This window comes from Dasypus novemcinctus, chromosome 16 (assembly GCF_030445035.2).
Source record: "Dasypus novemcinctus isolate mDasNov1 chromosome 16, mDasNov1.1.hap2, whole genome shotgun sequence".
In the NCBI taxonomy this organism is placed as follows: domain Eukaryota; kingdom Metazoa; phylum Chordata; class Mammalia; order Cingulata; family Dasypodidae; genus Dasypus; species Dasypus novemcinctus.
The window spans coordinates 25,230,182-25,240,680 of NC_080688.1; positions in this window are offsets into that span (position 1 = coordinate 25,230,182).

The window sequence follows — 10,499 nt, forward strand, 5'->3', positions numbered from 1 at the left end:
ACTTGAGCTCTTCGCTCCTCTTCAGCTGGTTGTTCAGAGCCCTCTGTCTGGCCAAAGACATGAGCTGGGGTGATCATGATGGACGACGTAGGGGTGTGGGCTCCCTGACTTGCTCCTTACTTGTGCTCTTTTCCTGCTTGGGCTCCGCTCAAATGTACCCTTTCCACCTTACAATGCGCAGCTGTAGAGACTGTCCAACTTTACGGCTTGGTGGGTCTGACAGAAACCAGCTCATATGGGCAGTTCCAAATGCCTCGGCAACACGCCAGTATCCATTTCTCAAAAGATGTAGAATTCTCTGTGGCAGATGCCCCCGAACGCTAGGGACCTGTGCCATGACTCCCCCAGGGCTTTGCCATAAGCTGCATTACTGCATCTTTTCCCGCCACTGACACCTCCAGTCCCACGGAGTCTGCTGGAGCTTCTGGGTCATGTGGCCAGGCTTGTGCCCCACCCAGAGTAGCCTTCCATGGCACCCTCCCTGGGGGAGTATTCCTAACGTGGATTGTGTTGTATCCAGAAACCAGAGACCTACCAGGCACTGTGCTTCCTTTTTTGGGGCGGAGGGTGCAAGAGCAACAGTTGATCTTTTAACTCGAGGGAGACATCTTGGCACACGTCTGATAAATGAACCCCCCAAAACTTTATTGAAGTGGTAGGTTCCTGAATCTCCCACCCTCTTGCATGTCTCATCATGACATCATCCATGCAACAGATCAATAGGATGTTCTGCAAGATGTCCAGACAGTGCAGATCCCTCCAGATTATATTATGAGGGAGGGTGAAGAAGTAAGCAATGTCCTTGAGCAACCCAGTAAATGACTGCTGCCCATTTACTGCAAACTGTTTCCCTTCAGAAACAGAAAAGAACACACTTGCCAAATCAATGGCCACATAACACATACCTTTGGACTTATTAACCTGCTTTAGCAGCAGTACTGCTTCCAGAGAGCAACTGCAGTGGGGCCACATCTGGGGCAAGCTTGTGGTTCTCTACCATCTGCTTTTTGCAGAGGCCAGACTGGCCAAGGAGATAGGAGGGACCACCACCACCACATCATTTAGAGTTTCCACAGAAGTGCTAACCTCTAGGATGTGATATTGCTTTGACTGACTTTTTTTTTTAAGATTTGTTTTATTTATTTCTCCCCCCACCTCCTCATTGTGGCACTCGCTATCTGCTTTCTGTGTCTGCTTGTTGTGTGCTCATCTTCTTTTTAGGACACACTGTGCACCAAACCTGGGACCTCCCATGTGGGAAAGAGGAGCCCAACTGTTTGAGCCACCTCCATTCCTTGCTTGTTGTGTCTCCCATTGTGTTTCCTCATTGTCTCTTTGCTGCATCATCTTGTTACAGCAGCTCACCATGCCAATCCATCGCATCAGCTTGCTGTCTTGCGCATCTTCTTTAGGAGGCACTGGGAACTGAACCTGGGACCTCCCACGTGGTAGCAGGTACCCAACTACTTGAGCCACATCCCCTCCTTCCCTGATTGATTCTTTTGGCCCCAGAGTTAGGCATGCAGTTCAAGCCTTGCCCACTATGATAGCTCTTACCCTACAAGCCAAGGCCCCAGAGAGGTGTTACTCTAGCTGCCAATTATATACCTGGGGACAGGGAAATGACCCTCAGGTGATATTTGGTCAGATGGGGACAATCCTAAGCCAGACTTTAGCTCGGACTCTAACAGGGCTGGGGCATGAGGAATGGGGACTAACACAAGATGACATTTCAGATCTCCAGGTATCAATGTCAACTAAGACTGTGTCCCATCGTCCCTGAAAAGACTCAATTTCCCTTTTCCCCAGTATACAGTGAACCAAGTAGATGCTCACTATCCCCTTGGGGCAGACATGGGGGAATCCACCACAAAACGGCTTTGCTATGAGGTTGCAGCATCCTTCCTCCTGGGGACCTGGTCATCTTGTCGGTCAGTGAGTTCTAGATGTGAAAATTAACTGAGCAAGGGATCGTGACTTTTTATCAGCCACCTGCTCCTCCATTTTTCACACACTCTTTCTCCCATCCAGGGAGAAAGTCCAGATAATGTCTCATTTTAATCCTCAGAAATGCTCCCTGCTCATGCACCATCTTGCAATTTCTTATTTTCCTTTTGTTTGCCTTCCAATGAATTTGGTCATCGCTGTTTGGTACTCATCTTTCATATGTGTCATATAATATTAACCAGCCTCTCTGTTGAGAAAACAGGGGTAGGAGCCAAAGAGAGATAAATATTGCTATTTCTTTTCTAAATAGATCATTGGGCTATATCAGAAATCTAAAATCATATTACTTATGGAATATTTAGGATTGGATAGCTGTGTAGACATTGTAACTAGACTAAGCTTACCCACAATATCATTGTGGTCCATAAATCTCGCTGAAATATAGGATATTTATTTATTTGTTTGTAAGATTTTATTTATTTATTTCTCCCCACCCACTTGCTGTTTGCACTTCCTTGTCTCTTTAGGAGGCACTGGGAACTGAACCTGGCATCTCCAGTAGGGGAGGGAGGTACTTATTCGCTGAGCCACCTTTGTTTCCTGCTTTGTTGTGTCTTTCATTATGTTTTTCTTCTATTGTCTCTTGTTGCAGCACGTTATTGCGTCAGCTTACTGCACCTGCCCGTTGTGCCAGCTTGCCGTCTTCTTTAGGAGGTACAGGAACCGAACCAGAGACGTTCCATGTGGTAGGCTGGAGCCAATCGCTTGAGCCACATCAGCTTCCCAGGACTATAGGATATTTAATCTCAGAGTAGGATTTGCTGTCCCTTGATAAAAGAGAAAATAAGTATGCTGATGTGCGTGTTCGGGGGTGGGAATTGCACATTTGAGTCTGAATCTGCTTGTGGTATCCTTTGCACTTCAACTTTTTATATTTTTTTAGCCTATTACTTTAAAAAAGATACTGTGAGTTGTATAGTAACCACTGGCAAATACATGCATAATTCATTAGATTTTTTTTATTAGTAGTAGTAGTAGTATTTTGCAAAGCGGCATCTCAACCACTGAGCCACATTGGCTCCCCTGACTTGTTTTTGTTTTCATTTGTTTTTGCTTAGTTTTCTGTTTTTGTTGTTGTTTAGGAAGCACCAGGAACTGAACCCGGGACCTCCCATGTGGGAAACGGGCACTCAACTGCTTGAACCACATCCACTCCCAGAACATTGTATTTCACAAGGTCTCAGTCATTTTGATAAGAGAATTAGAAACAGGGAAATAATGTCCAGTCTATAGACAGCCCATTCATTGAATGCTTTTTATATTTTCACTTCGTGGTAGTTACATCGAATAGATATCTTTTTATAGTATTACAAGTGTCCTACTAAGATCTGGAGTGGGGCAGATTGCATCCATTCTGGGTGTGGCTCTTTAAGTCAGAATGACCCAACCCTGCCCCATCCCTCAGCTACCTCCAAGGCCACCGTCACTTCCCACACCTTCCCCACGGCACCTCACCCCAGTCCTGCCCATCTCCATCCCCAGCAACCAAAATCTGACTTTGAGACCCACGGTCACCCCTGTGGTCTTGGTGACGTCTGGGGTCTCCCTTTGGTCTCTTGGGCTTTCATGTTCACTGCTTCATTTTCAGCTTCATTTGGCTTCTTCTGCTGCCTTCGAGGACAGGGGCCTCTGCTCTCAGCGCCCTGGCCTTAAGGAACTCTCTGTTCCCGACAGGTCAGGTCAACCCCGTGCCTCTTAGAGAAGGGAGATTTGGACATGTTTCACTTGCAGTGCTAGAAAGGAATCTAATCTCCATCCAATGGGATACTCTAGGGTTATCAAAACCTCATATTTGAGCAGGTCAACAAGGTTTAGAGGAGTCCTGAAAATTAGAAATGCTTTTTAAACAAAAATAGAAGAGCTTGGAGTTTCACATCCACCTCTAAACAGGCTTCGCAGGGGCCAGCCTGTGGACTCTGCATGTCCCCTGCATTTAAAAGAGTCCACCCGCTAGCTCTGGTCAGAGGTCTTTCCTCCAGCGTTAGGTTTCCGTGCAGATGCGCCCTTCGACTTGAAAATCAGTAATAAGTACGGATGGCATCTGAAACACACATAATGAATGTGTCTTTTAAATAAGTGTGCCTTTTTAGATTTTCTTATCGTATTAACAATATATACAGCACAGCAGTTCCTATTTTAACCACTTACATATGGACACTTCAGTGATATGTAATTACATTGACAATATTGTGCTACCATCACCAACATCCATAGCCAAAGCATTTTCATGACCCCAGCAGACACTTTTACCCTTTAAGCCATAACTTCCCATTCTCCACTCCTACCCCCAGCCCATGGTAATCTATAATCTACTTTCTCCGTGTATCTGCTTATTCTAGGTATTTATTTATTTTTATTTATTTGTTTTTTTAAATTTATTTCTCTCCTCTTCCCCACCCCACCCCCCGGGGTTGTCTTTTCTCTGTCCATTTGCTGCACGTTCTTTTTTTTTTTTTTTTTGTCCGCTTCTGTTGCTGTCAGCGGCACGGGAATCTGTGTTTCTTTTTGTTGCGTTGTCTTGCTGTGTCAGCTCTCCGTGTGTGTGGCGCCATTCCTGGGCAGGCTGCACTTTCTTTCGCGCTGGGCGGCTCTCCTTACAGGGCGTGCTCCTTGCGCGTGGGGCTCGCATATGCGGGAGACACCCCTGCGTGGCAGGGCACTCCTTGTGCGCATCAGCACTGTGCATGGGCCAGCTCCACACGGGTCAGGGAGGCCCTGGGTTTGAACCGTGGACCTCCCATGTGGTAGACGGATGCCCTAACCACTGGGCCAAGTCTGCTGCCCTCTAGATATTTTATATATTAGTGAAATCATACAATATTTGTTCTTTTGTGTCTGGCTTATTTCACTCAACAACATATCTTCAAGGTTCATCCATGCTTGGTCTTTTTTTTTTTTTTAAGATTCTACAGAAAGAATAATTACCATGATTGGGCCTCAGCAACTGACGTCTAACTTAGACAACTACCATCTTCATTTTAGCATTTTTATGTCTGACATACATATGTGACAATAGCAATGAAGCCAAATGAAAAACAAAAACAAAAAAAACCCTTCAGATTCCAAAACAAATAGGGATTAGTTGGAAAGAAGCATCTATATCGTATAAGTAATTTTGAGCTCACAGGAAGACATCAAATTATTTAGAGAAATGAGCATAGGGAGGTAATGATCAAAATCCATTAATGTTGAATTGTTACACAGAGAAGCTGCTCAAATTCCAGTTATTTCACTGTTTTTTATAGCATGGCACTATACTCTATAGTACCAGCCCTTGTTAATCAACATAATTTAAAGGAAATCTTCCTTAGAACCTTCTCTGGAAGTTGGCTAGGCTCACTTGCCATTTGTAAACTAAGAATCATTACTAACTAGTGACTTCCTCCTGAATCTTCCCAACATTAGTGAATGATATTAATCTATGAGTCATTAGTCTTGCATTTGGCTTGGCCTTTTATATTAGTCAGTGTTCTCCAGAGAAACAGAACTGACAGGATCTGGAGAGACATGGACATGGACATGGACACGGACACAGACACAGACACGGACATGGACATGGACAAAAACATGGACATTGACATGGACACGGACACAGACATGGGCATGGACACGGACATGGACAAAAACATGGACATTGACATGGACACAGACATGGACACGGACATAGACATGGACATGGACAAAAATATGGACATTGACATCGACATGGACACAGACACGGACATGGACATGGACATAGACACAGACACAGACACGGACATAGACATGGACATAGACATGGACATGGACAAAAACATGGACACTGACATTGACACAGACATGGACACAGACACAGACATGGACATGGACATAGACATATACAAAAACATGGACAATGACATGGACACAGACAGACACAGACACGGACACAGACATGGACATAGACATGGACATGGACATAGACATGGACATGGACAAAAACGTGGACATTGACATGGACACAGACATGGACACAGACACAGATACGGATATAGACATGGACAAAGGCAAAGATATAGACAAAGATATAGACATAGATATAGACATAAATTTTATGAGATTTTATTATAGAAATTGGCTCACATGACCATAAGATTGGCAAATCTGAATGCTTCAGGGCAAGTGCAAGTTGGGAACTGCAATGAAGGTTTTGGTGAATTCCCCAGGAGAAGCTGGTTGGCTGGGGTAGAGACAGAAATTCTTTCTGCCTGCTGAAATCCCCAATTCTGGCTTAAGGCCTCCAACTGATTGGGTAAAGAGACTCCACTCTTGCTGAAGGCAGTCTCCTTTGTTGATTGTAGATGCAATCAACTGACTAATCATTTAAATCAATGAAACACCCTCACAAGACCAGTGCTTGCTTGACCAAGTAACTGGACACCATACTCGAGCCAAAGCAGACACAATAACTTAACCTTTCTTTCTTCTGAGCACTCTACATTTTTACATGGTTCTTCAAGACAACAGCATCATCCCATCTTAATTAAAATTTTTTATTGTGGTACCATATATATAGCATAACATTTCCCACTGGAACCACTTTCAAGTGTACTATTCAGTGATACTGATCACATTCGCAATGTTATGCTACCATCACCACCCTACACTACCAAAACTGTTCCATGCCCTCAAACAGAAACTCAGTGCCATCCCCTTTTAACTTGGAAGTTCGCCTGGGGTAGAATGGACCCCCAAGATTAAGGAATGGGTTTCTACTCACAATCATTTTCATACAAATCCTCTCTGTTTTTTTCATTCATGTTCCTTCCTGGCCTGTCCTTCAGCTTGTTCTCTTTTTAAAAAACATTTCCAGTTCTCTAAGAATTCTTATCATCACCATCTGTCTCCTCTTCAAACTGTTTTAGCTTGCTAAAGGCTGCCAAAGCAACATACCAGAAATGGGTTGGCTTTTACAATGGGGATATGTAAGGTTATAAGCTTATAGTTCTGAGGCTGTGAAAGTGCCCAGATCAAGGCTTCATCAGGAGATGCCATTTCTCTGAGCTGCACCTTTGGGTAATTGGGCACAGGGCAGGACACAGTGGTGGTGTCTGCTGGTCTCTGCTCCTGTGGGTTCTGTTGATTTGCCTCCCGGGGCATTCTCTTTCAGCTTCTGAGTGTTTCTGATCTGTTACTGTGGCTTTTTCCCTCAGTCTCTGCAGCCTCCTCCTTCCCATTTATAAAGGATTCCAGCAGGAGGACCAAGACCCACCCTGGGCTATGCCCCACTGAAGCAATCCAATCAAATGGCCTCAACTGAATCCAATCCAAGTCAAAGCATCCCACACCCACAGGAATGGATCAATTTAAGAACATAATTTTCTAAAGTCCACAAAAGGCTTCCATTACCACAGACATCTTCATCTTCATCCTCCTCATCTGTTAGGGATCATCCGCACAGAGGGTGACAGGAGGTAAAGAGAAGGTTGTATGTTCTCGGATTGGACAAACCCTATTGTTTTCTCTCACAGGAGCTCTTTCTTCCAACTCTTTCCTGAAGTAACTGTTATGAACCTCTTCAGGGACATCCTGAGTGCTTTGTCTATATTTTACCTTTGTATGAGACAGTAGTCCTCTAATCAAATATATAGTAAATATATATATGTATATATTTATAGATATCCTGCATCATACCCTTGCCAAAATATTTTTCCAGCTTCTTGTTTCCTGTAAGTTTTATTTATATTTTGGCATGGAAATTTTTTATTTTTTTGGTGTTCAATTTATTTAATTGCATTTGTATTTAGGAAGTCCATTTTTACATCCATGAATCACATAAATGTTTAAATTTTCTTCCATTTGTTTATGATTTCATACTTTATTTTTTATTCTTTAACCCAACCTATATTTATTTTGGTGTCAGTCAGGGAAATGAGACTTAAACTGATTTTAATCACAAACTCACAAACTTACCCATACAATTAAAAAAAAAAAAATCCACCCGCCCTCCATGAAACTGAAATGCTTCCTTTTTTTCATTTATTACTAATATACCAAGGTTTGATTCTCGGTTATTACTATGTTTCATTGCTCTCTTTTTTCCTGCGTCAATACCCAGTCTTATAATTACATATTGATTACACATTTATCATCCAATGAGATGAACTTCTCCTTTGTACTCTTTATTTAAGACTTTTCCCTACCTATTCTTGTCTATTATTCTCAGGGAATTTTTAAATATGTTCTCCCAGTGATCCCATTGAGATATGGGCTTGGATTACATTATCTACTAATTAAGTGAGAAGAATCAACGCTTTTTCATCTTTTTCTCCAATAAGGAAAAAGGACTATCTCTCACTTTATTCAAACATACTTGTTTTATACCTCTCAAAACTTTTAGACTTAGTCTGAGTAATTCTTATCTTTTTCTTAAAACCATTGCTGAATATTTTATTTTTGTCATTAATGTGAATGAGACCTTTTTCCATAATACTTTCCAATTATTTACCCCTGAATCATAGGGAAGCTATTTATTTTTGGATATTACTCTGATTGCTGCCACTTTGTTGCATTCCCTTATTAATTCTAACAGGATTTCCATTGATTTTATTAAGGCTCTAGTTAGATTATGATCATTCACAGCCAATATTATTTGGAATCTTTCTTTTCATTAGAAATACTCCTTATTTTTCTTTCATGTCCTACTGCCATGGCTAGAATTTACAGAATAATGTTAAATATTAGAGATTATAACAAAAGTTTGGTTGATGTTTTTTAAGTGCATGTCTCTTTTTTTCTTTTTTATTTTTTTCTTTTTCTTTTTTCTTTTGCATGCCTCTTTCTCAATCAGCAAAACAGAATGCCTGTATTCAAGGTTTCTGCCAGAGCACTACCTTTGACCCAGCTGCCATTCAACTATTATCCAAACAGTCCAGAGAAGTGGTGTTTACAGTGGGTAGTTTGAAGGACATGAATGGAATCTCTGGTGGTTTCTATTTTATCTCTGAATCAAACCATATCAGCAGAGAGCCACACACTTGCTTCACTTTATTTGCCTTGCAGAGGAGCTGTGCTTTGCCTTCCTCTCTTGAGTTACATCAGAAATATTTTTAAACATTGCCTTAAAAATCTGTCACAATATTTTTATTTATTTTTTGTTACCGGGGCTGGGGATTGGACCCATGACTTCACGTGTGAGAAGCCGGTGCTCAACCACTGAGCCACATCAGCTCCCGAGTTGGTTTTTTCATTTGTTTGCTTGTGCTTGGTTTTTTGTTTGTAGGAGATAGTAGGAACTGAACCCAGGACCTCCCATGTAGGAAGTGGAACTCAACCGCTTGAGCCACATCTGCTCCCCTATCACAATCATTTTTAAGAATGTTTTTGAACTACAATGTGGACTACTGTCCGTGTGCTGCAGCGGTTCTCCAGAATGTATTCACCGGGTGCAGTGGATGTGCCACAATGATGGAAGAGTTTGTTGATGTGGGAGGGGTGGCGTGGGTGGAGTGGGGGGTATATGGGACCTCATAATTTTTTAACGTAACATTTAAAAGAAAATAAAGAAGAAGAAGAAAGAATGGTTTTGAGGTCATTGTTCATGACATCACTTAGTACATTAAATATCAAGGAAGACATGCAATAAAAATGTCTTTAATGCTACAGTCCCCAAAAAGCAGTGGTCCAACTCACTAATTTTAGATTTCAGTGTCCCTGGTCCTCTGAGTTATACAGTCTGGGGTATCGTGGGGCTCACTGAAGTTGTCAAAGCAAGAACTCTGAGAGCAGTGGGGTTGGACTGAAATGCCTGAGAATTTGCTCAGTCATGGAAAAGCCAGGTTTGTTTAGATGGAATCTAGGAACAAATCCAAGTGAAAATGTCAAAAGGTCTCTCTACCAGAGAAAAAGAAGAGTCCTTGTAAATGAAAATAAGAAAGCTACAAAGTTGTACCGAATTCCCTCACTGAAAAGTGCTTTACCATCACACTTCAACTTTTATTAAAGATTATTACTAGAAATAGCCAGATGAAAATTGTTCTGAATTATGAAAAAAATAGTATCCATTGTTGAATGTCTCAAATTTAAGGTCCCAGGTGAGACCTTATTCAAGTAGTGAGTTATGAAAAAGCCTCGGTTCCTTTTTCAAATTCAGGTGCTGGCTCCATTCAGGTAATGATATCTTTGTATTACAGAGTTCCCCTTTTCTCCACCCTACCTCCCTCCTATCACCAAGTAGCACAGGACAAAATTTGCCCCTTAGAGAAATTATATAAGCCCTCGTAGTTGGACATATTTGTTCCTTATTCATTTTTTTAAAAGATTTTATTTATTTAAAGATTTATTTTATTTATTTATTTCTCTCCCCTTCCCCCCCGCCCCAGTGTATCTGTTCTCTGGGTCTATTTGCTGCCTCTTCTTTGTCCGCTTCTGCAGTTGTCAGCGGCACCGGGAATCTATGTTACTTTTTACTGCGTCATCTTGTTGTGTCAGGTCTCCATGTGTGCGGCGCCACTCCTGGGCAGGCTGCACTTTCT